Source organism: Agelaius phoeniceus, chromosome 22 (genome assembly GCF_051311805.1).
Source record: "Agelaius phoeniceus isolate bAgePho1 chromosome 22, bAgePho1.hap1, whole genome shotgun sequence".
Classification (NCBI taxonomy): Eukaryota; Metazoa; Chordata; class Aves; order Passeriformes; family Icteridae; genus Agelaius; species Agelaius phoeniceus.
This window is the reverse complement of record NC_135286.1, coordinates 6,808,944-6,833,264: the sequence shown is the minus strand read 5'-3', so window position 1 is coordinate 6,833,264 and position 24,321 is coordinate 6,808,944.

Here is a 24,321-nt window from a genome sequence, read left to right as displayed (position 1 = left end):
GACATTTGGGAGGGTCACTCGTTACCATGGCAACAGCTGCCCCCACTCCAGGTGTCAGGCAGGGATCTCCACCCTGGGCAGGGAAGGAGGAGTCCATGGACAGAACTTTGGGGGGCAAAGGGTTAAAAGGTGAAACCTCCATGGTGTGGGTGAGCACATGGTGGGAACATCCTCTGCTCCTGGTGCTGTAATATTTTCTCTATTCAGTCTGCTGTTGTGTCTCTGATAAGGTTTTAATAAACCTTTTACATTTTTGAAAGTGAGGATCATTTCTCACACTCAGGACTGCTCTGTGTTTGCCTCTCCCCCAGGACATGAACCCCCAGCACCAAGGGAAGATGTTCCATCCCAGGGAAAGCTGTCCCCAGAGCACGGAGCTGGGGAGCTGCAGCAGCCCATGGGGATTGAGAGGAGGAGGAGAAATTCACCTGGTGTGGGCTGCAAAACCTCCCAGAGCTGCTGCCTGACAGAGCCAAGGTCAGGCATCACCAGGAGCTCACAGGCCTCATCTTGGTATCATTGAAACCCAGAGGGGTTTGGGCTGGAAGGGATCTGAGAGCCCAGCAAGCCCCTGCTCGGGGTTTAACTATTCCAGGGTTTAACTATTCCCTATCCAGCCTGGCCCTGGACACTTGCAGGGATCTTTATCAAGCTCTTTATCAGTGCCTGACCTGCTGTGAGGACACTTTTGGGGTGGTATCTCCTGAAGCTGAGACTCCTGATATCTGATCACACCTTTCTTGCACACCCACTCCTCCGGTCTCCATCTGACAAAATCCCATCCCCACAGAGGTGTTCTGTAATCCTGCCCTGTCCCTGATAAGGGACAGAGGTTCAATGCCACTGTCCTGGCTGGGCTGCTGAGGTAAGAGGTCCTGGTCCTCCTCAGGGGTGGCATTGGATGGGGCCAGGGCTCACCTGCCCTGCTGAGGGCTGTTATCAGCTGTTCAGCCAGGAATTCACAGCTGAGGGACCCCTCTGTAACCACAGCCTGCTCTGACCCCGAGCCCTCTGCACTGGGGCTGGTGTTTCCAGAATAAATTCCCATTTTGTGTTCAGGTAATGTGAGTAGGCTGCAAAGGGGGACCAGGAAATGCTGCTGGAATCCAGCCCCAGCCACCAACCCTATAATATATAATATTATAAGAACAATAAAAACTCTAATGGTGCCCAGGCACCCTCCAAGAGCTCACTCTCATTCCAGATTCAGGGCTTCAAATGAGCTGAAGATCCCTCCTCAAAGGAATCCAGGGGCTGCATTCCCTAAATCCTGATCCCATGGTTGCCTTGAAGCTGCAACTGGAGACATTTGCAATGGTTCCTGTGCCATTGATGTTCCTGAAAAAGGGTGGAATAGAGGCTTCCAAGCCACTTTGGAGAAACATCTTTTTAAAGAAAAGGAGCAAAGGAAAATCTGCAAATTGGACGCTACAGTGAGATTTATATGGATTCCTTTTCCTTTTTGTACAAAACAAGGACATGCTGGGATGGCATCTCATGGGCCACCAGCCTGCTTGGACCACTGGGGGTCACAGACAGGCCTGTGTCCTGCAAGGAAATTGGGATTCTTTGGGACATCTTTTCCACTTCCAGGGTACTGAGCACCCTGGGCTGGGTGGAGAAGTCCCTGCCCACATCAGGGGGCAGAAATCCCTCCCAGCCCAAACTGTTCCCTGATCCTGTGACCCCCCAGGTGCTCTTTGGGGTCACTGCCTGGTGTCTTGACCCCATATTGCATGGAAGTGAATCCCCCACACTTTGCTGGCACTGAGCTCCCTGCAGCTGGGAGTGGCTTCTCCATGGGGAAGGAGCAGGGCTGGATGTTCCTCCTGCAGCTGGAACAGCACAGGCCACAGCACTTCCCTGCATCCAGGGAGCAGCCCCAGCCTCAGTCCAGACATCCTGAGCCCTCCCTGCTGCTCCCTGAGTCTGTCATGGAGCTGGTGCCATGGATTAACCCCTTCAGAACCAGGAGGGCAGAGCACCCAAAGGATCCCTTCTCTCCCAGGAAAGGTCCCTGACCTGGAGAGCTCTCTGAGAAGGGAAGAGCAGGAGCTTCCTGAGCAATCCAGGATTTGAACCCAGCTCCTAAATCCTTGTGGCTGCTCTGTGCTGGGAGCAGGGGAGGCTGTCAGGGCTCAGAGGCAAAATTCTCTGTGTGTTCCCTCAAAAGTGCTCCTGAACGGGGAACGTGTGGCCATGGAGGTGCCTTGGAAGGAGGAAGCTCCTCTGGAGGAGCAGCAGCCCCAGGCAGCAGCAGCTCCTTGGGCTGTGGCTGGGTTCCCTGCAGGGAGCAGGGGAGGAAGGGCAGCCAGGGCACACCAGGACCTTCCTGCTGTTCTCATGTGAGGCAGGAATGCTCAGAGGGGCCAAGGAGGCAACAACAACCACGGGTGAAAATGGATCAGCACCAGACTCCTGTGTCAGACACCACCCATCCAAAGCTCCAGAGGCACCAGGTTTCCTTGGAAACTACAGGAATGCCAGCAGGCAGCAGGGTGAGGGATGAGGGATGGGGCTGATGGGTCAGGAACAGGGCTGGTGGGTCTGGGATTGAGCTGATGGACCAAGGGATGGGGCTGAGGGTTCAGGAATGGGCCTGGTGGGTCAGGGATGGGGCTGAGGGACCAGGGATGGAGCTGGTGGGTCAGGGATGGAGCTGAGGGACCAGGGATGGAGCTGGTGGGTCAGGGATGGGGCTGGTGGGTCAGGGATGGGCCTGGTGGGTCAGGGATGGAGCTGGTGGGTCAGGGATGGGGCTGAAGGATCAGGGATGGAGCTGAGGGATCAGGGATGGGCCTGGTGGGTCAGGGATGGAGCTGAGGGTTCAGGGATGGGGCTGGTGGGTCAGGGATGGAGCTGATGGGTTCAGGGATGGGGCTGGTGGGTCAGGGATGGAGCTGATGGGTTCAGGGATGGGGCTGATGGGTCAGGGATGGGGCTGGTGGGTCAGGGATGGAGCTGATGGGTCAGGGATGGGGCTGGTGGGTCAGGGATGGGGCTGTTGGGTCAGGGATGGGGCTGATGGGTCAGGGATGGGGCTGGTGGGTCAGGGATGGGGCTGGTGGGTCAGGGATGGGGCTGAGCGTTCAGGGATGGGCCTGGTGGGTCAGGAACAGGGCTGAGGGACCAGGGATGGGGCTGATGGGTCAGGGATGGGGCTGGTGGGTCAGGGATGGGGCTGAAGGATCAGGGATGGGGCTGGTGGGTCAGGGATGGGGCTGGTGGGTCAGGGATGGGGCTGATGGGTCAGAAACGGGGCTAATGGATCATGGATGGAGCTGATGGGTCAGGGGTGAAGCTGAGGGATCAGGGATGGGGCTGGTGGGTCAGGGATGGGCCTGAGGGTTCAGGGATGGGGTAGGTGGGTCAGGGATGGAGCTGGTGGGTCAGGGATGGGGCTGGTGGGTCAGGGATTGACCTGATGGGTCAGGGATGGAGCTGAAGGATCAGGGATGGGGCTGGTGGGTCAGGGATGGAGCTGATGGGTCAGGGATGGGGTTGATGGGTCAGAAACGGGGCTAATGGATCATGGATGGAGCTGATGGGTCAGGGGTGAAGCTGAGGGATCAGGGATGGAGCTGGTGGGTCAGGGATGGGGCTGGTGGGTCAGGGATGGGCCTGAGGGTTCAGGGATGGGGTAGGTGGGTCAGGGATGGAGCTGGTGGGTCAGGGATGGGGCTGGTGGCCCCAGAGCTTTTGGTGGCCACTTGGGTCTATCAAACCTGCGCAGCCTTGAGGGTCCTTTGGCTTGCAGGTGCCAGGGCCTGCCAAGAGCTTTGGGAGCTCTCTGCCACCAGGACTGCAAGCCCAGCTGTTCTGAATCCCAGGGAGGCTGTGGAAAACACAGGCCTGTGCTGGGGAGGGGCTCAGTGGCTGAGCTGCTGCAGGGCTGGGCCAGATGCACCTGAGGGGGCATTGGGGTGATGTAAATCAGGACCAGGAGGGTCCTCTGGAGTGGGATCCTGACACTCCTGTCCCCTGGAAGGGCAACAAAACAAAATCCATCAACCAACACAGGGCAACCTGCTGGAATTCCCCCCAGTACAGTGAATTTCTGATGGATTGCCAAGGAAAAATGGCACCATTTCCCCTCCCTTATGAAGATTTGTGTCATTGTTTTCCCTACATCTGAGCAGCTCTCTAAGGGCCCAGCAATCAAAACCAGAATGAGAGGTCTGAGCCCTCTTTAGTCTCAGGTTCCATCCACAGACAGAAGAAAAGCCAAATGTCGATTTGCCAGGTGCAGAAAAGGCAAAACATCCAGGCTCTGATTTCCCAACAACCCTTCCTAACCCTTCCTTTCTCCCTCTGAAAAAGATGGGAAGAAAAACTTCCCTTTTATTAAGATGCCATTTGCTGCAGAGAAAAGATATTAGGGAGGAAAATAAGGGAGCAGTGCCCACTTGATGACCTTGTCCACATGAAGATGAATGACCCAGAGCTGCTCAAACCCTGATTATGCAGAACCTCCCCTGGAGAAATGCGTTTGTCTGGGTGGACATGGCAAAGGAGCTCATCAGACAGAGCAGCAGAGAGGGAGAGATGAAACAGTGAGCAGCTGCCTTCCAGGAAATGCTCTCAGACTCACATTTTCATTAGCCCTAAATTCAATCACAGTTTAAAGGAAGCAAAAGATAAAGAGCAAGGGAACATTTAAAGGATTCTTCAGAGAGGGAGGCAGTCTTGGGTCCCCATTAAACCCTGACTAAAAGTTATTGTTATTCCTCCCATCCCTGCTGTGCCCAGGCAGGGGGAGAGTCCCAGAGTGGCACAGGCTGGGCTGAGCCCGAGGGGGGCACAGGGTGGGCTGGGAATGGGATGGGGATGGGATGGGATGGGGATGGGATGGGATGGGGATGGGGATGGGATGGGGATGGGATGGGGATGGGATGGGGATGGGGATGGGGATGGGAATGGGGATGGGATGGGGATGGGGATGGGATGGGATGGGATGGGGATGATGGGGATGGGATGGGGATGATGGGGATGATGGGGATGGGGATGGGGATGGGGATGGGATGGGATGGGGATGGGGATGGGATGGGGATGGGGATGGGGATGGGGATGGGATGGGGATGGGGATGGGGATGGGGATGGGATGGAGATGGGGATGGGATGGGATGGGGATGATGGGGATGGGGATGATGGGGATGATGGGGATGGGGATGGGGATGGGGATGGGGATGGGGATGGGATGGAGATGGGGATGGGATGGGGATGGGATGGGGATGGGATGGGATGGGGATGGGATGGGGATGGGGATGGGGATGGGGATGGGGATGGGGATGGGATGGAGATGGGAATGGGATGGGATGGGGATGATGGGGATGGGATGGGGATGATGGGGATGATGGGGATGGGATGGGGATGGGATGGGATGGGGATGGGGATGGGATGGGGATGGGGATGGGGATGGGATGGGGATGGGGATGGGATGGGATGGGATGGGGATGATGGGGATGGGATGGGATGGGATGGGGATGGGGATGGGATGGGGATGGGGATGGGATGGGATGGGATGGGGATGATGGGGATGGGATGGGATGGGGATGATGGGGATGGGATGGGATGGGGATGGGGATGGGGATGGGATGGGATGGGATGGGGATGATGGGGATGGGATGGGATGGGGATGATGGGGATGGGATGGGATGGGGATGGGGATGGGATGGGATGGGGATGGGGATGGGATGGAGATGGGGATGGGATGGGGATGGGATGGGGATGGGGATGGGGATGGGGATGGGGATGGGGATGGGGATGGGATGGGATGGGGATGATGGGGATGGGATGGGGATGATGGGGATGATGGGGATGGGGATGGGGATGGGGATGGGGATGGGGATGGGGATGGGATGGGGATGGGATGGGATGGGGATGGGATGGGGATGGGGATGGGGATGGGATGGGGATGGGGATGGGATGGGGATGGGATGGGGATGGGATGGGGATGGGGATGGGGATGGGATGGGGATGGGATGGGGATGGGATGGGATGGGGATGGGGATGGGATGGGGATGGGATGGGGATGGGGATGGGATGGGGATGGGATGGGGATGGGATGGGGATGGGGATGGGGATGGGATGGGGATGGGGATGGGATGGGATGGGGATGGGGATGGGGATGGGGATGGGGATGGGGATGGGGATGGGATGGGGATGGGGATGGGGATGGGGATGGGATGGGGATGATGGGGATGATGGGGATGGGATGGGGATGGGGATGGGGATGGGGATGCAGCTGCTGGGAGAGGCTGCTGGAAACGCTGAGCTGGGAGAGGAGCTGAGCCACCCTGGGGCTGGGCAAGGGCTCTGCTCCCTGCTCTGGGCAGCCTAAACACAAACCAGGGCCAGGGGCTGGGTCAGCTCAGCAGCACTGGCAGCAGTGACAGGAGAAATATCAATGTAATCACTGCCTTTGCCAGAGAAAGGTGCTGAGCAGCTTTCCAGAGCCTGAAGGGGCTCCAGGAGAGCTGCAGAGGGACTGGGGCCAAGGATGGAGGGCCAGGAGGCAGGGAATGGCTGCCAGTGGCAGAGGGCAGGGCTGGATGGGATCTTGGGAATTGGGAATTGTTCCCTGGCAGGGTGGGCAGGGGCTGGGCTGGAATTGCCAGAGCAGCTGGGGCTGCCCCTGGAGCCCTGGCAGTGCCCAAGGCCAGGCTGGACATTGGGGCTGGCAGCACCTGGCACAGTGGGAGGTGGCCCTGGGGTGGCACTGGAGGGGATTTAGGTCCCTTCTCAGCCCAAACCATTCCATGGTTCTGTGTTTCTATGGAATACAGAACAGCTGGAGGGAAGAAGGAATTGAGGGATGGCCACACCAAGGCTTTGCTGCAGGTGCTGGCAGGGACAGGAGGTGCAGGAGAGCAGCACCATCCCTCTGGCACAGAGCAAGAGTCACCACTGCCAGCAGAGAGTGCTTTGGGAAGGGAACAAACTGCTTAGTGATGTATTTTCCTGGGCAAAATTCATGATTTCTGTCCCTGTCCCTTTACCTTTTTCTATTCTGTTCCATTCTGGAAGCACCAGGTCCATGGGAAGGAGGGTGAAACGACTGGAGTGAGAGTAATGCCAGATCCTGGTAGAATAAACCCAACTGCAGAGCTGAGACCCAGGGTCTGGGCAAGGGGAGCCCTTTCTGTTCGCATGGAAAGGAGCTACATTGTGAATCTGCTTTAAAAACAGCCAGGGCAATTGGAATTCCAGGCTGCCACACAACAGGCTACAGTAAAGCAGGAATGTGAAGTGCTGGGTCTTTATTACAGACAAATTGTCAGAGCTGGTGGTGGAAGCCTGCCCTGAGGGCGATCAGAGAGGAGCTGGGCAGCACCTGCTGCTCCCCTGCCAGGACTGACATGAAAGCAGCTGGAGCAGGAGGGGTTTGTGGCTCTGCCTGCACAGAGCTCTGAGGGTGTGAATTCTCCTCCCTGCTGTGTGCTCAGTAAATGATGAACTCATTTGAGGCACATTTGAGGCTGCAGTCCCAGCTGACCTTTCCTGGAGCCCGAGCACCAGGGCTCCCTTTCCCTGTGCTTTCAAGTGCCACAGAGTTCCAGAGGAGCTGGATCTTCCCCGGATCCACCAGCTGAGCCCAGCCTGGGCTCTGAGCAGCCTGGCCAGACGCTCCAGGCCTGGAGAGGGGCCCTGGCGAGGCCAGGGGAGGGCTGGGTTTGCTCCATGGCCAGCACCTTGCCCAGCTCCTTTCCATGGGGGGATCCCCCAGGGGATGCACCCAGGCCCTGCCCAGAGAGCCCCAGCACTGGGAGCCCTGCAGCTGCTGCAGGAGACGCCTGGGCCCGCCTGCAGAGCAAACGGGATGTGGGGTGTGGGGTATGGGGTATGGGTATGGGATATGGGGTATGGGGTATGTGGTATGGGATATAGGGTATGGGGTATGGGGTATGGGATGTGGGGTATGGGTATGGGGTATGGGATATGGGATGTGGGGTATGGGGTATGGGATGTGGGATATGAGGTATGGGGTATGGGTATGGGATATGGGATGTGGGGTATTGGGTATGGGGTATGGGATATGGGGTATGGGATATGGGATGTGGGGTATGGGGTATGGGATGTGGGGTATGGGGTATGGGATGTGGGGTATGGTATGTGGGATATGGGGTATGGGGTATGGGATAGGGGATGTGGGGTATGGGGTATGGGATGTGGGATATGGGATGTGGGGTATGGGGTATGGGATGTGGGGTATGGGATATGGGATGTGGGATGTGGAGTATGGGATATGGGGTATGGGGTATGGGATAGGGGATGTGGGGTATGGGATGTGGGTTATGGGGTATGGGATAGAGGATGTGGGATATGGGGTATGGGATATGGGGTATGAGATATGGGATATGGGATGTGGGATGTGGGATAGGGGATGTGGGGTATGGGATTTGGGATATGGGATGTGGGATGTGGGATATGGGGTATGGGATATTTGCTATGGGTATGGGCTATGGGATGTGGGATCTGGGATATGGGGTGTGGGATATGGGATATTGGTTGTGGGATGTAGGATATGGGATGTGGGATATGGGATGTGGGATATGGGATGTGGGCTATGGGATATGGGATGTGGGATATGGGATATTTGATATGGACAGTCCTGGAATAGGGACAGTCCTGGCCTCCTGGGCATCCATCATTCCCGAGCCAGGCCTCTGGCCATGAGAGCTCTGTCCTGGCAGCTGCAGCAGCCCTGGAGGGCCCAGGAGTGGTGGATGGGCTCCCTCTGGCAGCTCCTGCCTCACTCTCTCCCCGAGCAGGCTTCCAGGGGGAATGTCCAAGGCTGCAGGGAGGAAAGCCATCCCTCTGCCTATCTAATTAGCCTGCTGTAATTAGGCAGCTCCCTTGGCTCTGGTGCAGGTTTCACTTGCACACCACGTCAGGTCTTGGCAGGTTTTCCTCAGCCACCTCCCAGGGAATGATCATTCCCAGGTTATCGCTGCTGTGGATTCTGAGTCCCAGCAGGGCTCAGGGTGCACCAGGAGCTCCCTGGAGGCAGGAGATGATCCTGCCCTAATAAAGCCTCTTATTTGGCCTTATCATAAAGCAGAGCACTAGGGCTCAGGAGCTCAGTCCCTGGGTAGGGACCGGGTGCCCGAAGCTAGCTCGCTCATGCCAAGGCCGCAGGGCTACCATCTAGCAAGCATGGTGATTATCAGCTCTATAGTGATTGCAAGCTCTTAGGATTTCAGCTCTGCTTGCTAGGTAGTGGTGCCCTGGGCTTGAGGCTGCAGCAGACGGAGAGAGAGGAGAAGGAGAAGGCGCAGGCTGTTCCACGGAGATGGCTTTATTTGGGGAGGTCCGTGAAGGGTCTCTGCTCTTCTTCTTTCTCCCCTAATGGGGTACAGTACGCTTCTTTTATAGGGTTGGAAAGGATCCAAGCTTGACCAATGGGTAAGGGGTTAACATGACATTGCCTTATAGGGTTACAGAGGTAGGTTAGGGGGTGGAGGACAGAAAAACAGGAATTTTCTTTTGCTGTTTCAGCATTCCTATTGTTCATATCCTCCATGGTGCTTTTCCTAAATCTATGGGGTTTACTACACTGCCCTGAAGTGCAGGAGGCTGAACAGGGCTGGGGTCACCATGAGTGTCTGTGGGTGCTGTTGTAGATGGATAATGAGGTGATTGGCTCTCACAATTAAGGGATAATTATTGTGTGAATATTCAGAAAAGCTTTAGTGATGTACAGTTATGTTATTATAGTTTAGATGTCCTCTGTTCTCCCCACAGTTCCCTTTCCCCCCCTGTATTGTTGCCATCAGACAGCCTGGGCTGTCCAGGACAGGTACAAAGAAGCTGCACAGGTGTCCCTTGCATGGGGCAGGTGGGAATGAAAAAGCTTGGGGGTGCTCAGGGGGTGGGCATGGCAACACCTGAGCTCCAATGCAGTTACAAGAAAGCAGTTTGCACTGATAAATGGCACAGAAGAGCTGACTGACAGACTTTGGGAGGGGCCAGGGCTGGCTGATGCAACCCCAGGGGTATAAAGGCCTGAGCATCCATCTGGAAGATGAACTGGCCATGTGGTATCCACGAGGGCAGCTCCCAGTGCTGTGAATTTTTCCTTATGTTGTATTTTTCCTTTTGTTGTATTTTTGTCAAGGTTTAATAAACCTTTTTAAATTTTTAAAGTGAGCAGTTGTTTTTCACAGGTACCTTCCTGAAAGGGAGCTCAGGCCTTGGAAGTGCCCAGGGAGGTCTGGAGTGCCCATCCCTGGGGATGCCCAAAGGTCTGGATGTGGCACTGAGTGACAGTGCAGAGACTGGGCACAGCTGGGACTTGGTGATCCTGGAGCTCTTTTCCAGCCTGAATGATTCCATGAAAACTGAGATCACCTTTCCTGCAGGAGCACTGCCACTGCCAGGCTCCAGCTTCACCAGCAGAGCCCACAGTGCCCCTCTCCAAGGGCTGGTGCTGCAATCCCAGATCTGCACTTTTCCCTTTTGTTTTTGGTGGCTTCCTCCCCTGGAACTCTGTTGCATGCAGGAGGGAGCTGCTTCCCCTCCCAGTGCTTCCCAGGATAAATCAGGGATTTTATTTGGAGCATCTGCTGAGCAGCAATTCATCAGTGCCAGGTTATCTGAACATCCCCATTTGTTGCTGCTTTATTCCCCACTGCAGGAGCACAGAGGGACATCTCACTGCAGCCATTGATCCTCCTGCTCCAGGCCAGGCCACACCTGGGAGCAGAACTCCACCAGTGGCTCTCAGGAGGGAAAAAGGCTGTTTGGGAAGGTGGAGCTTTGCTGGATACCAGGATGGACTGGGGAAAACCAGGGGGGTTCTCTGGGACCCTGCACAGGGTTGGGCTGAGGAGAGGGAGAACTCTGCCAGCAGCTGGACACAGGAAAGGAACTGCTGGGAAAATGATTGTTCCTCTGCAAGCTTTGAGCTGAGTTCATTAAAGGATTCTTGGAATATTTCTTTTCCAAACTTCTTTTCCAAAGCAAGTGACCGTGAACTTGGCACCTGTGGGCTCTCTGCTCGTTTCTCTCTCTGATTACTGAGCCAGGCTCTGCTTTTAAGGTGAGAATATTGAACCTGTAATTTCCAGGGCCACAGATTCTCCTTCATTACATCTACAGAATCTGTTTTTGAGGAACACTGTGTCCCAGAATGGTTTGGGCTGGAAAGGACCTTAAAGACCCTCAGTGCCACCCCTGCCATGGCAGGGCCACCTCCCCCTGTGCCAGGTGCTGCCAGCCCCAATGTCCAGCCTGGCCTTGGGCACTGCCAGGGCTCCAGGGGCAGCCACAGCTGCTCTGGGCACCTGTGCCAGGGCCTGCCCACCCTGCCAGGGGAGAATTTATCCCCAATATCCAATGCAAACCTACTGTCCATCCTCTTGAATCCATTTCCTCAGAGCCAGTCCAAGCTCAGTTTAAGCCCTAGGCCTCACTGCCAGCACTCAGTGATTATAAGTGAGACTTCCAGAAGGTTTTGCACAGTTTAGTTCCTAAGTGACATTTAGAAAGTTCCCTTTCTTATCCAAGCTTCTCTGGCAGCTGCCAACCCCAGGCCTGTGCCCTGTGCTGGCTCCCAGGGCTTGGAGTTCCTCCTCTGATTCCCAAGATCCCATCTGCAAGGAGCAAGGGAGTTTCCATGGACCAGGTGGTCTCTCCTACTCCCCAGCCTCTTCCTAATACTCCACACATGTACAGGAAAAATGGATTTGTAGGACCCACTGCTGGGTGTGCATGGGTTTGCTGCCAACCCTTTCCAAATTAGCCCAACCCCCTTAATTACTCAGGTTTCTGCAGCAAGTGTTCCTCAAAATCCTGGAAAAGAGATCCTTAATGAATAATTGCATCTCATTGGTCTCCTTAACTGGAATCACTTATTTGCTTAAAATTTGAGAATTTGCTGCTGTCCCTCCGGTCATTTTGTTTGGAGCTATGCAGGCTGCTAGGGAGCTAATTATGTAAAATAGCAATTAATTTCCCACAGCCATGACAAATATTTGACTTTAAAGATGTCTCTGTCTCCTGATGAGCTGCAGCCCTTTGGGGGCTGTTCCCTGCAGGGGCACAGGCCAGGGAAGGGGGCTCAGGTTGGGTTTTCAGACATGGGTGGTTCCTTTGTGCTCTACCCCTGCTGCTCTGTCTGCACCCATGAAGGAGGAGTGCATGCATATTCCACATTTTTGGGATTTTTAGGCATTGCAGGAAGACACAAAGTGCAGAAATTCTCTTAAATCCACTGGGCTACCTTCTAAGCTCTGCCCTTCTGCCCAGATTCAGGTGGTGGAACATGAAGTCATGGAATCACTGAATGTCCTGAGTGGGAGGGACCCACAAGGATCATTGATTCAGCTGTTGGCCCTGCCCATACACCCCCAAAACCCCACCCTGTGCACCCCTGGAGTGGTGTCCAGGCTTCTGCAGGTGTTTGATGCAACCCTGGAGTGGTGTTCCATGCACCCCTGCAGGTGTTCCATGCACCCCTGCAGGTGTTCCATGCACCCCTTCAGGTGTTCCATGCACTCCTGCAGGTGTTCCATGGACCCCTTCAGGTGTTCCATGCATCCCTGCACGTGTTCCATGCACCTCTGCAGGTGTTCCATGCACTCCTGCAGGTGTTCCATGCACTCCTGCAGGTGTTCCATGCATCCCTGCAGGAGTCCCATGCACCCCTGCAGGTGTTCCATGCACCCCTGCAGGTGTTCCATGCACCACTGCTGGTGTTCCATGCACCCCTGCACGTGTTCCATGCACCCCTGCAGGTGTTCCATGCACTCCTGCAGGTGTTCCATGCATCCCTGCAGGTGTTCCATGCACCTCTGCAGGTGTTCCATGCACCACTGCAGGTGTTCCATGCACCTCTGCAGGTGTTCCATGCACCACTGCAGGTGTTCCATGCACCTCTGCAGGTGTTCCATGCACCACTGCAGGTGTTCCATGCACCCCTGCAGGTGTTCCATGCATCCCTGCAGGTGTTCCATGCACTCCTGCAGGTGTTCCATGCACCCCCGCAGGTGTTCCATGCACCACTGCAGGTGTTCCATGCACCTCTGCAGGTGTTCCATGCACCCCTGCAGGTGTTCCATGCACCCCTTCAGGTGTTCCATGCACCACTGCAGGTGTTCCATGCACCCCTTCAGGTGTTCCATGCACCCCTTCAGGTGTTCCATGCACCCCTGCAGGTGTTCCATGCACCTCTGCAGGTGTTCCATGCACCCCTGCAGGTGTTCCATGCACCCCTGCAGGTGTTCCATGCACCTCTGCAGGTGTTCCATGCACCCCTTCAGGTGTTCCATGCACCCCTGCTGGTGTTCCATGCACCCCTGCAGGTGTTCCATGCACTCCTGCAGGTGTTCCATGCACTCCTGCAGGTGTTCCATGCACCCCTGCAGGTGTTCCATGCACCTCTGCAGGTGTTCCATGCACCCCTACAGGTGTTCCATGCACCCCTGCAGGTGTTCCATGCACCTCTGCAGGTGTTCCATGCATCCCTGCAGGAGTCCCATGCACTCCTGCAGGTGTTCCATGCACCCCTGCAGGTGTTTGATGCACCCCTGCAGGTGTTCCATGCACCTCTGCAGGTGTTCCATGCACCACTGCAGGTGTTCCATGCACCTCTGCAGGTGTTCCACGCAGCCCTGCAGGTCTGGCTGTGGGGCAGCTGTCCCTTCCCACCATGAGCCGCTGGAGAGGAAGGAAGCTCCAGAAGACACAAATCCATCTGTGTCTGTAGAAGGAGCCCAGGTCTGAGCTCTCCTGGCACAGCAAAGCCCTTGGGATGGATGCCCTGAAGGACTGCAGGGCCCAAGGACTGAGAAAAGGGGAAAGAGTGAAAAATTCCAGCTGGGACAGCAGCTGCCAGTTCTGCAGTGTCTCCCTGTTCTTCTAAAGTTCTTCTAAGCCTTCTGATGTTTGCATTTTTGTAATGGAGTTTCTCACTCACCTTTCATGTAAATAATGATTGACTCCTTTCTGGAAGAAGAAAAGATTGATAGACTGTTGGTTTAACCAGTGTGGTTGGAGAGGTGGCAATTTCATCCTCCACCCCATGGTCAGTTGTAGAATTCTATAAATATCAAAGTCCAGAAATAAAAGTGCCTTTTTTTGCCTTGGACATCTCAGTGTGAGTGTTGCTCATTTTGGGTTGTATTCCAGCACTGCAGAGCCCTTGGGACAGGGGCTGGGGCTGAGCCCTGCTCCGAGCTCAGATCCCACCTGCAGCAGCTCCTGCTGAAAGCACTGGGGGCTGTGAAAGAGCTGGAGCTGTAGGAGATGTCTGTGAGCTGGAGCCCCCTGGCAATGAGGGGAGAGCCCCAGGGAAGGCACTGCTGCTCTCTGAGGCTGAGCCTGGGGATCAGCTGCTCTGCAGCAAGCAGAGTCAAACAATGCTTGGAAACAAAATCTTTCCAAAGCTGGTGGGTTTGGGGAGAGATGTTTTGTTTGTTTCTGTGTGAGAGAGAGATTTATAAAAGCAGTGTGGTGTTCCTGCAGCCCAGCAGGCCCATTCCTGCTGCCAGGGCTGCACAGCTCCCTGTCCCACAGCCCTCCTGCTCATTTATTTCTCTTCCAGCTGCTATAAAGGCAGTGACTGAGCCATTTTTCCTGTTTGTGGAAACCTTGATGCTGCCAGATGGGAAACCCAACCAATATTCAAAGTGTGGCTGCAGGACTGGTTCATTCAGCAGGTTTTACAGAAGGAACTGGCTGAATTCCCTGCACAAGAAATGGTGGCTGGGAATCAAATCCTGGAGTTGCCATGGCTTAGTGGGTTCCTGACCTCCAAGACAGACACAGAAATGAGCTGGCTGGGTGTTCTTTCCCATCTCACTGCCAAGGAAATGTTGTAAACTCCATGAAATGCAGGGAAACCAAGAGAGAGCTCCCAAGGAGGCCCCTGACCTGTCCTGGCTCAGCAGCTCCCAGGAATGTGTCAGCTCCAGGCTCTCTGGATTCATTTGTTCTCTGCATTGAGAGGAATGTTGGATTTGTCTTTCCAAACAAGCTGTGGGTCTGCTGGGAGATAAAACCAGCACTGGGAGAGAAAAGAAACAATGGGGAGGATTCCACTGATTGGTGAATGGAAAAAGATATTTGCTTTTACAAATAAACTTTAGGTTTGCTGGTAAATGACATTAGACATTGAAAGATGAAAGAAACAATGGGGAAGAAAAACCCCTAAATTCCATAAGAATAAAAAATTAAAAGGGAGGGTTGTACATTAGAGGGGAATCTTTGGTATCAGGTGTTCTGGGAAGTCTGAACCGCTCAAGTACCTCAGAAATGGGGAAAGAGAGAAGGGAAATGCAGCTGGAAATTGGGAGGAAAAGGAGGCTGTGCCCTCCAAAAATTGGAGAGATCCCAAGGGAATGTCCCGTGGCCTCTCCCTTTATTCAAATAAATTTCCAGGACTCCTCTGTCTCCTTTCTGGACATAAACCTCTGGTGTTTGTGGATTTATTTTCCTGACAGCATGGAGCTGAATTCTGCCTTTTGTGAACACAGAACGTCCTGGCCCAGCTGCATCCTTACTTCCACCCTTTATTCCATTGGCTTTCCCAAAGCCCTCAGGCACCTTCTCCCTGTGCACAGCCACGGTGCCAGGGCTGGGGTGTGAGGTGACATCCCAGGGAGCAGCAGGCAGGAACAGAGGGCCCTGTTCAGGCTGGGATCTTACTGAGAACACAATTCACCCTCCCCAGAGACTCAGAGATTAAAATAATCCTCTGGTTTTATTCTGCCCTCACTTCCAGCCCGTCTCTGTCCCTGCCAGCCCTGGCAGGGCAGCAGCAGCAGTTGAAGTGCCATTCCTGCTGTGTTCCGTTGTTCCAGGGGAACACAGGAACAGGAGCCTGCCATGGGAAGGCCCAAGGCAGAGGAACTGTCAGCCTTTGAGTTTGGGCAGAGAAACCAGGGGCTGGTGGTGAAACCAAACACCTGAACGCTGGCAGAGCTGCCCTGCCCCGCCTGGCACTGCCAGCCTCTCCTGCTTCACTGATCCGTGCCTTCAGCCAAACCCATGCCTGAATCACCTGCATCCTGCTGCATCCTCCCGGCCATTTGCACAAAATCGCCCTGATTATCCCAAACTTCCCCAAATGCCTGGAACAGGAGCTGCAATTACCTCGTTGCAGTGCAAATTTCCCTCCCCATAATCACTGCCCATCACAGGGGACCTCAGCTTCTCCTGGGAGATTCCGAAAGAAAGATTTACCTTATTTAACTCTTTTAACTCTTTTCAGCTCGGTTTAGAAAGACTTTGTTGGGAGGAGTCTGCAGGAGCTATTCAGAGGCCCTTCCTTCCTTCCTTCCTTCCTTCCTTCCTTCCTTCCTTCCTTCCTTCCTTCCTTCCTTCCTTCCTTCCTTCCTTCCTTCCTTCCTTCCTTCCTTCCTTCCTTCCTTCCTTCCTTCCTTCCTTCCTTCCTTCCTTCCTTCCTTCCTTCCTTCCTTCCTTCCTTCCTTCCTTCCTTCCTTCCTTCCTTCCTTCCTTCCTTCCTTCCTTCCTTCCTTCCTTCCTTCCTTCCTTCCTTCCTTCCTTCCTTCCTTCCTTCCTTCCTTCCTTCCTTCCTTCCTTCCCTCCCAACCCTCATCTTCACCTCATTAGTGACCCTAAAATTAACTCTAAAATTGACAGAACTCACAAAATTAATTAAGGCATGTGCATAAATCACTTTTCCCCATAGGTACATACAAATGTATATTATATTCTCTCCATTGGAACTAACAGGAAGAGCAGCAGAGATAAACATGGCCAAAATAATGAGAAAATTGGGTATTAGGTTTCTGCCCTGGCAGAGTTTTCTTGGAAATATCCATCTGGATACTTCAGGAACCTTCAGGTCCCCAAATGTGCTTTAAAAATAGTAAGATTTCATAAATACCAATCAATAGTGAGGCTCAGTTCTGCCTTTCCAGCAGGTTCCTTGGCCTTCCTGTGCTGTTGATCTCATTCCTCAGTCCTGCGAGTCCAAACCCTTATTTTTTCTTTAAAATAAGAAGCTGAAATATCTTTTACCCCTGAGTCTGGAACTCAGAGCTTCCAGAATATTGAATATTACCATTCTTTTAATCAAACAGTCTGAATTTTTACATTTTCTCTATTTTCAGCAGTTAGGGCTTGCACAGTGAGTGAGTGAGCAGCTCTCAGGCTCCTTCCCCTTCTCCCTCCTGCTGCCTTTCAGGAGTTTATTTTTAAAAGTACCACCCAGGGCATTGGAATAGCAATAAAGAATAGGTTAAACCTCTGATGTTTCATTCCAGGAAAGCTGAAAAGATTAATGCACTTGTCTGCAACCTGAGCCCGTGCAGTTCCCACTGCACAGAGCCAAGCAGCAGGAGCAGCAATTCCTTTGTTCCCCCAGCCCTGTGCAGGACTGGGGCACTGCCTGGCCAGCAGAACTGCCCTGGCTGCTCAGAGGAAGGGCTGGGGAACCCTGCTGGCTTCAGGGGACAGCCTGGCAGCTGTGTGACATGGGAGCTGCTGTGGGATGGGCTACACCTCGCGGTGAATTGGGAATTTTTGTTACGGAATCACAAAATCGCCGAGGTTGGAAAAGATCTCCTGGATCATGGAGTCTGAGCTGTGCCTCACCCCCACCAGAGCCCTGAGTGCCACCTCCAGGCATTCCTGGGACACCTCCAGGGCTGGGCACTGCAAACCTCCCTGGGCAGCCCCTGCCAAGGCCTGAGCCCCCTTTGCATGGGGAAATTCCTGCAGTGCCCACCCTGAGCCTGCCCTGCTCCTGCTTGAGGTTCTGTTGCTTTGCATGGGACAAAGGCTCATCCTGGCAGTTCCTAAAGGCTCTCAGAGCCTCAGCTGCCCCAGCTGGGCCTGGGAAACCTCCCTGACCCCTCAAACACAGCCCAGGGCAGCCTCTCAGGGGGCTACACCTGTCCAAGTGTTGCCTCAATTTCTCTCCTTCCAGAGTTTTCATCCTTAGACTCACAGATCACAGAATGCCAGAATGTCCTGAGCTGGAAAGGACCCCAGGGATCCTGGATCCAACCCTGGCCCATCCCAGACACCCCTATCATCCCACCTTGGGCAGTTCTGCGTCCCAGGTGTGTCCCAGCCCCTCAATCCCTGCAGTTCTGTGTCCCAGGTGTGTCCCAGCCCCTCAATCCCTGCAGTTCTGCACCCCTGGTGTGTCCCAGCCCCTCAATCCCTGCAGTTCTGTGTCCCAGCCCCTCAATCCCTGCAGTTCTGCACCCCAGATTTTATCCCAGACCCCCATTCCCTCCCAGGTGTGTCCCAGCCCCTCAGTTCTTGACTCAGACACCAAAGTTTGCTCAAAGGCTGTGATTCTGGAATGATTTTATATCCCACAAAAATGGGAATAAATGGGAATCACTGCACTGTCATCATTATTTGCACAGAGCAAACACATCATTAGGTGGGGAGTGAGGAGCAAGTTAATGGCATTTGCCTACTGATTGTATCAAATTTCAGATATTTCAATAGACTTGGCTTTTTCATTCTTCTTTAATTTGGATTTTCTTGCTTTTCCTCCCCTTAGCACCTTCTCAGAGGTTAGATTATTGTTGCTGTTAATATTTCTGGGTGCTCCTAATTCAGCTGTATCTGGCTTTTGAGATTATTTATGTGTTGAGTGTCTTTGTTAATAGAAACCAGACTCTTTAGGATGGCAAATGTGAGTGACAGCCAAAGAAATCACTTCATACAGGATTCCTGACACAATATTTTGACAATTTCATTTGAAGTAAGACACTGTGATTGTCAGTTCAGTTACAATATGGTTGTTGCTCCCTAGTGGGGAAAAAAAAATCAGAAAATTGAAGGAAATCAAATTCCCAGCTAAATGGTTTTTCCAGTAGAACATTCAGGTCTTGCCCTTGCCTCTCATCGCTCGTGTACAACACTTGAAATGCAGAAAGGAGAGCAAACACCCGGGAAGTATTGGAGTGCCCTTTGAATAAACACCTGGAAAATCCAGGTAATGCCTTGCTCTGCAGGCAGGGAACAGTTTCACCATTTCTGCTGCTTTTCTCCCCAAAGCAGCACACACAGCAAGCCCCAGCACTGCTCATGGAAATGCTTTGGGGGTTCTTTCTATTAGAGAGCCAAGAAAATTCTCATTAAATGGGAAGATGTCAGAACTGCCTGTGCCCAGCAGTGCTGGAAGTCAGGGAGGGCAGGAGGAGCCCTGGGAGGAAATGAGGTGGCACTTGCTGGGAATTGTTGGAGGAACTTTATTTCTGTGGGAAAATGGGAAGGTTTGGAAGTAGAAATGTGCCAGGAAATGCATTTGTATTGGATGATAAAACCTCCTCTGCTTGCAAGAAGGACTTTTCCCCCAAAAAGGGGTTCTTGTACCAGCAGGTGCTTTGGACAGAGGGCTCAGGAATAATTTCATGCTGCAGGGGGCTCTCAGCCAGGATTATTTCTTTATCTTTCACAGTAACCAAATAACAGCAAATAACAACCACTCCATCTGATCCTCACATTTCTTTGGAGTTGTGGCGGTTTTTTAATCTTTCTCCAAATTCTTGAAGCCTGGAAGTCATCAGCAGGAGAAAACACTGAGCTGGTTCAAGTCATTTTAGTTAAAATCCCTCTCTCCTGCTCTGTGTGTTTTTGATCATGGAACAGCTTTTTAGGCAGAGTGAGAATTTGAGCAGAAAGCTGTTGTTTGGGTTAAAATATCTCCCATTTTGATCACTGAGCATTTTGATGCTTTGCATATCCTCCTCATTTTCTGCCTCCCTCCACCTTGGCTCTAGTCCAATGGGAAAAGAAGGCAGGGTTGTTTTTTTTTTGGCTGGGTGGGTTTGTGGGTTTTTTTCTTATTTCAAGTTTGGAGAAAGAAAAAAAAACCCCAACAACATTTAGATGTATTTTGATGTTTTTAGGGAGTTAGAAAACACTTTTGCCTCCAACAGCTGTAACACACCAGATGCTCCTGTCTCTCCTTGCTCGTCTGAATTCTTTGTACTCCTCTCCTTTCCTCACTAAATTCCCTTTTCCAGTCTCAGTGCCTGTTGTCTGGTGATGAGCTGGGGGCTGCTGGAGGGGTGCCTGAGCCCAGCCTGGCCTAAAACAAGCCCTGCCTTTTGTTTCTGCCTGGGTTTTGTTGGGAGGGAGCCTCTGGACTGGGAGCTCTGATGAATGAAACAGAGCCATTGTCAGCACGGGCCTTGTTTTCCTTTTGGAAGTGCTCACTGTGACAGAAACGCTCATTGTTGTGCTGGGAAACATAATCTGCTTTCTTCCTAAAGAATACAGAGGGGACGGATGCAGCCAGGCCTGGAAAAACTCGGAATTAGCTGGACTGGAGTTGTTTCAGCTGGAGAGGCTTCTGTGGAAGGAGGAACAATCTCATCTCTTTGTCCATCTTGTGCAAAGCAGACAGCAGTGGATGGGAATTCATGACACAACAATTTGCTCACAGACTCTGGAACAGGGGGCTGGGAAAGTGGAATTTCCATCACAGATATTTCAGGATGGGCTTGTGGGTTGAGCAGTCTTTTGTTGCAAGTGGTATATCTATATATATCTATATCTATATCTATATCTATATCTATATCTATATCTATATCTATATCTGTATCTGTATCTATATCTATATCTATATCATCTATATCTATCATATATATCTATCTATATCTATCTATATCTGTATCTATATCTATGGATATACACACACCCCAATACTGTTCTGGGCTAACGCCTGGATTAGGTTTTAAGCAGCTTTTCACAGAATGACAAGGTTGGGAAAGGCCAAAACCTGAAAAAAATCCATGAACCAACTGAAAACTGGGGAAATCACCATAAATGTGTGATTTTGTTCATCTCTCTGCCAACAGTTAAAACTCTGGATATTTTCCCCAGTAACTCTGACCCTGGTGTCAGGACAGTGTGGAACCGGCCCTGGGATGGACTGAGCTTGGCACAGGTGGAAATTCTACAAACTGGGGCGTGAACTGGCCCCCCTGCCAGAGTGAGCAGTAATTTCTGCTTTGGGACGGCAGCTCTTAGTCTCTCTGTTGAAATAATCCTCTGCAGTGTGGCTGGAAAAGGTTTAATTTGTCTGCTGAGAGAAAAAAGAGAGAGAGGAAGAGGCTGCAGAGAGCAACAGGCAGCACATCCAAGCTGAAGGGCCTCTGTGGATTAGAGCAGTGCAGAGAAGGAAAAAAAATATTTAGAGAGTGTTTGTTATCAGTGCTGACTGCAGTGAGGGTGGGGAGAGGCCGGTGGGACCCAGCTCCTGCTGCATTCCAGGCTGCTGGGATTGCAGGGCTGTGGGGAGGGCTGGGATGTGCTGCACCCACAGGAGCCAGGGCTGCAGATTGCAGCTGGCAGCTGAGGGTTTGCACAGCCAAACAACCACGGCCCAGCTCACTCCTCTTATCTGCAGCTCACAGAGTGGGAGCAGCTCTCACAGGGCTCTCTAAAAATGTTCTTGGCTCGGAGCTGGGCTGGGTCAGAGCCCTGGGCTGGTTCCAGCTGCCTCCATGCAGGAGCTGAGCTCCTGCTCTGTCCCTGGGTGTCCTCTCCGTGGGTCCTCACAGGGCTTTGTTTTGCAGGAGACTCCATCTGCTCCTGCCTCTGCAATTCCTGCAGGAATGCCTGGCTACAGCCCTGCTGCTGGAGGGACATTTTTCATGGAATTACAGAGTCAATAATGTTGGAAAGACCCTCCAAGATGAAAGAATCCAACCTTTAACCCAGCACTGCCAAAGCCACCCCTAACCCAGGTCCCCAAGTGCCACATCCATGGGGGCTTTAAATCCCTCCAGGGATGGGAATCCACCACTGTCCTGCCTGGACAGCACTTTCCAGGAAGAATTTTTCCAGTTTTACCCTGAGCCTGCCCTGGCCCAGCCTGAGGCCGTTCCCTCTGCTCCTGTCCCTGTTCCTGGCTGTGCCCTCCTGGCAGGAGCTGTGCAGAGCCACAAGGGCCCCCTGAGCCTCCTTTGCTCCAGGCTGAGCCCCTGCCCAGCTCCCTCAGGGATTCTCCAGTCCTTTCCTTGCTCTGTTCCCTTCCCTGGACTCACTCCAGCCCCTCCATGTCCTTATCCTGAGGGGCCAGAGCTGCCCCCAGGGTTGCTCCCCTAAATCCCAGGTCACAGGAAATCCTGAGGTGGAAGAGCCCTCGGGCCCATCACATCCAGCACCTCAGGGAATGGCCCCTGCAGGGCTGAACGAGGAGCTTGGGGTTTTCAGGCCCTGAGCAGCTGAGCAGTGCTTTGGTACGTGGTGGGAAATGGGCAAACAGGACTTTTCCAGCCTTTTCCCTGGAAAATGGGGAGGAGGAACCTTCAGTGTAATGTGGCCTCCAGGGCTGAGGACACAAGGGCTGCACATGGAGCTGGAGTCCCTGTGCCACATGGAGCTGGCCCAGTGGGACAGGGGAGAACCCTCGGGGAACTGGGACCACTTTTACCTCAGGGATCATTTCTGAGTGATCCCGAGCACTGCAGAGCCACAATCCCACCCTGCACACAACAGGGCCTCTCCAAACCCCATGGGCTGGAGCATCTCTGCTCTGAGGAAGGGCTGGGAGTGCTGGGACTGCTCAGAAGGAGAAGAGAAGGTTCTGGGGCCTTATCCCTGTTCATCCAAACCTGCAGGGAGGACAGAGCCAGACTCTTGCCAGTGGTGGCCAGGGACAGGACAAGGGGCTGTGGTCACACACTGAGCACAGGAGGGTCCCTCTGAACATCAGGGAACACTTTTTGACCGTGGGGGTCACCAGGTGCTGACAAAAATTGCCCAGGGATGTTGTGGAGTCTCCATGCCTGAAGATACTCAGACTTTCTCTGGACACATGGGGGTAAGAGCCAGGCTGGGATTTATCTGACAAAACCCCACCAAGGATCAAGGCTCAGGAGAAGGCTCTGGCTCCTGGCAGCAGAGCCAGGCAGGATTTCTGTGCTGCTGGGGCTGCTCTGCACTGCTGCAATCCTGGGCTGATGAGAGGGAGCCCAGACTGAAGGGGAGATGCTCCGTGAAAAGCATGACCTGCCTGCAACAGGGTCAGCGAATTCCCAACATCAATATCCAGGCAGCACCTCCAGATTGTTTCCAAAGCTCATTATTTCAGGGAGCTGCTGTACGTGTGAGAGGCACTCATTACCTGGCAGCCTCGTTAGGTTTCCTGCTCTCTGACAAAAAGTGGGCATTGCTTGGCTCCCTTAATTAATGCTCAGAGCACTGAGAGGGAGCAGTTGTGTTCACATCAGGGCTCTGCTGCTGCAGACGTGGCCACTGAAATCATCCTTCAGAGGAGCCACCAAAGGCCAAGCAGCCTCATCCCACAAGGCAATTAAAGGTATTTTTCCCTGCTGGAGCAGAGGACTTTGGCTGAAGGATCCAGCATGACTCCAGGCCCAGGTCAGGCACTGCTGGAGCAATCCTGCAGGACACTGTCACCTGATTGTACTGCTGGTGATGTTCTGTGTTGGTGCAGAGCCCGCTGCAATGGGGCCCTGTCACGAACAGTGATGATAAAAATAACAATGAATTAGCAACAATTACAAAAACAGGTCAAAGATTTATTTTTCCTTCAGCTCTGATATAATTCTCCTGTTCAGCTTGCCAAAAGTATTTCCTTTTCCGTGAGAAATTTTAGCTTCTCATGAAAGCATTAAGAGTTTTTAATTCTTTTTTTTTTAAACCTGTCAGGATTTAAGAGGAGACTAAAAGAAAAAAAATCAAATTTCTTTGTTCAAAGACAGTGAATAAACTCCAACTGCAAATTACAAATAGCCCCTGGGAGTGAGGTCTAAGGAAGGGGAGTGGAAGTTGGGGTAATCGTGTTAAGCTCCTGGTGTGTCACTGAATCCTGCCGAGCTTTGAAAGGCAGGAGGCTCCTGAGTGCTGGAGCAGAAAACTCAAGGACAAACCTTTGTGAGCAGAACTGAGCCACTTCCAGGATCAGCTGTGCCACATCCCCACAGCCCAGGCACAAAATCCCTGCACAGCAACGTGTGGGGGCTCTGCTGGACAGTCCCAGTCTGGGAGGGAAATGGCACCAGTGCTCCAGATAGGGGCATTCCCAAATGGGAGCATTCCCAAGGGCTGACTGATCACTTTTCAGTGCTTGATTTTCTCCAGGAACAAGAAATAAACAATATTTTGAGGGGAGGGAGAAAACTCTTCAATGACTTGACCCTGTGCAGGGTTCAGGGAACTGCTGGGATGGTGTAACTGGTTTAACTGGTGGATGGTTTAACTGGTGGATGGTTTAACTGGTTAGAATGTTTAACTGGTTTGATGGTTTAAGTGATTAGATGGTTTAAGTGGTGGATAGTTTAACTGGTGGATTGGTTTAACTGGTGGATGGTTTAAGTGGTTAGATGGTTAACTGGTTAGAATGTTTAACTGGTG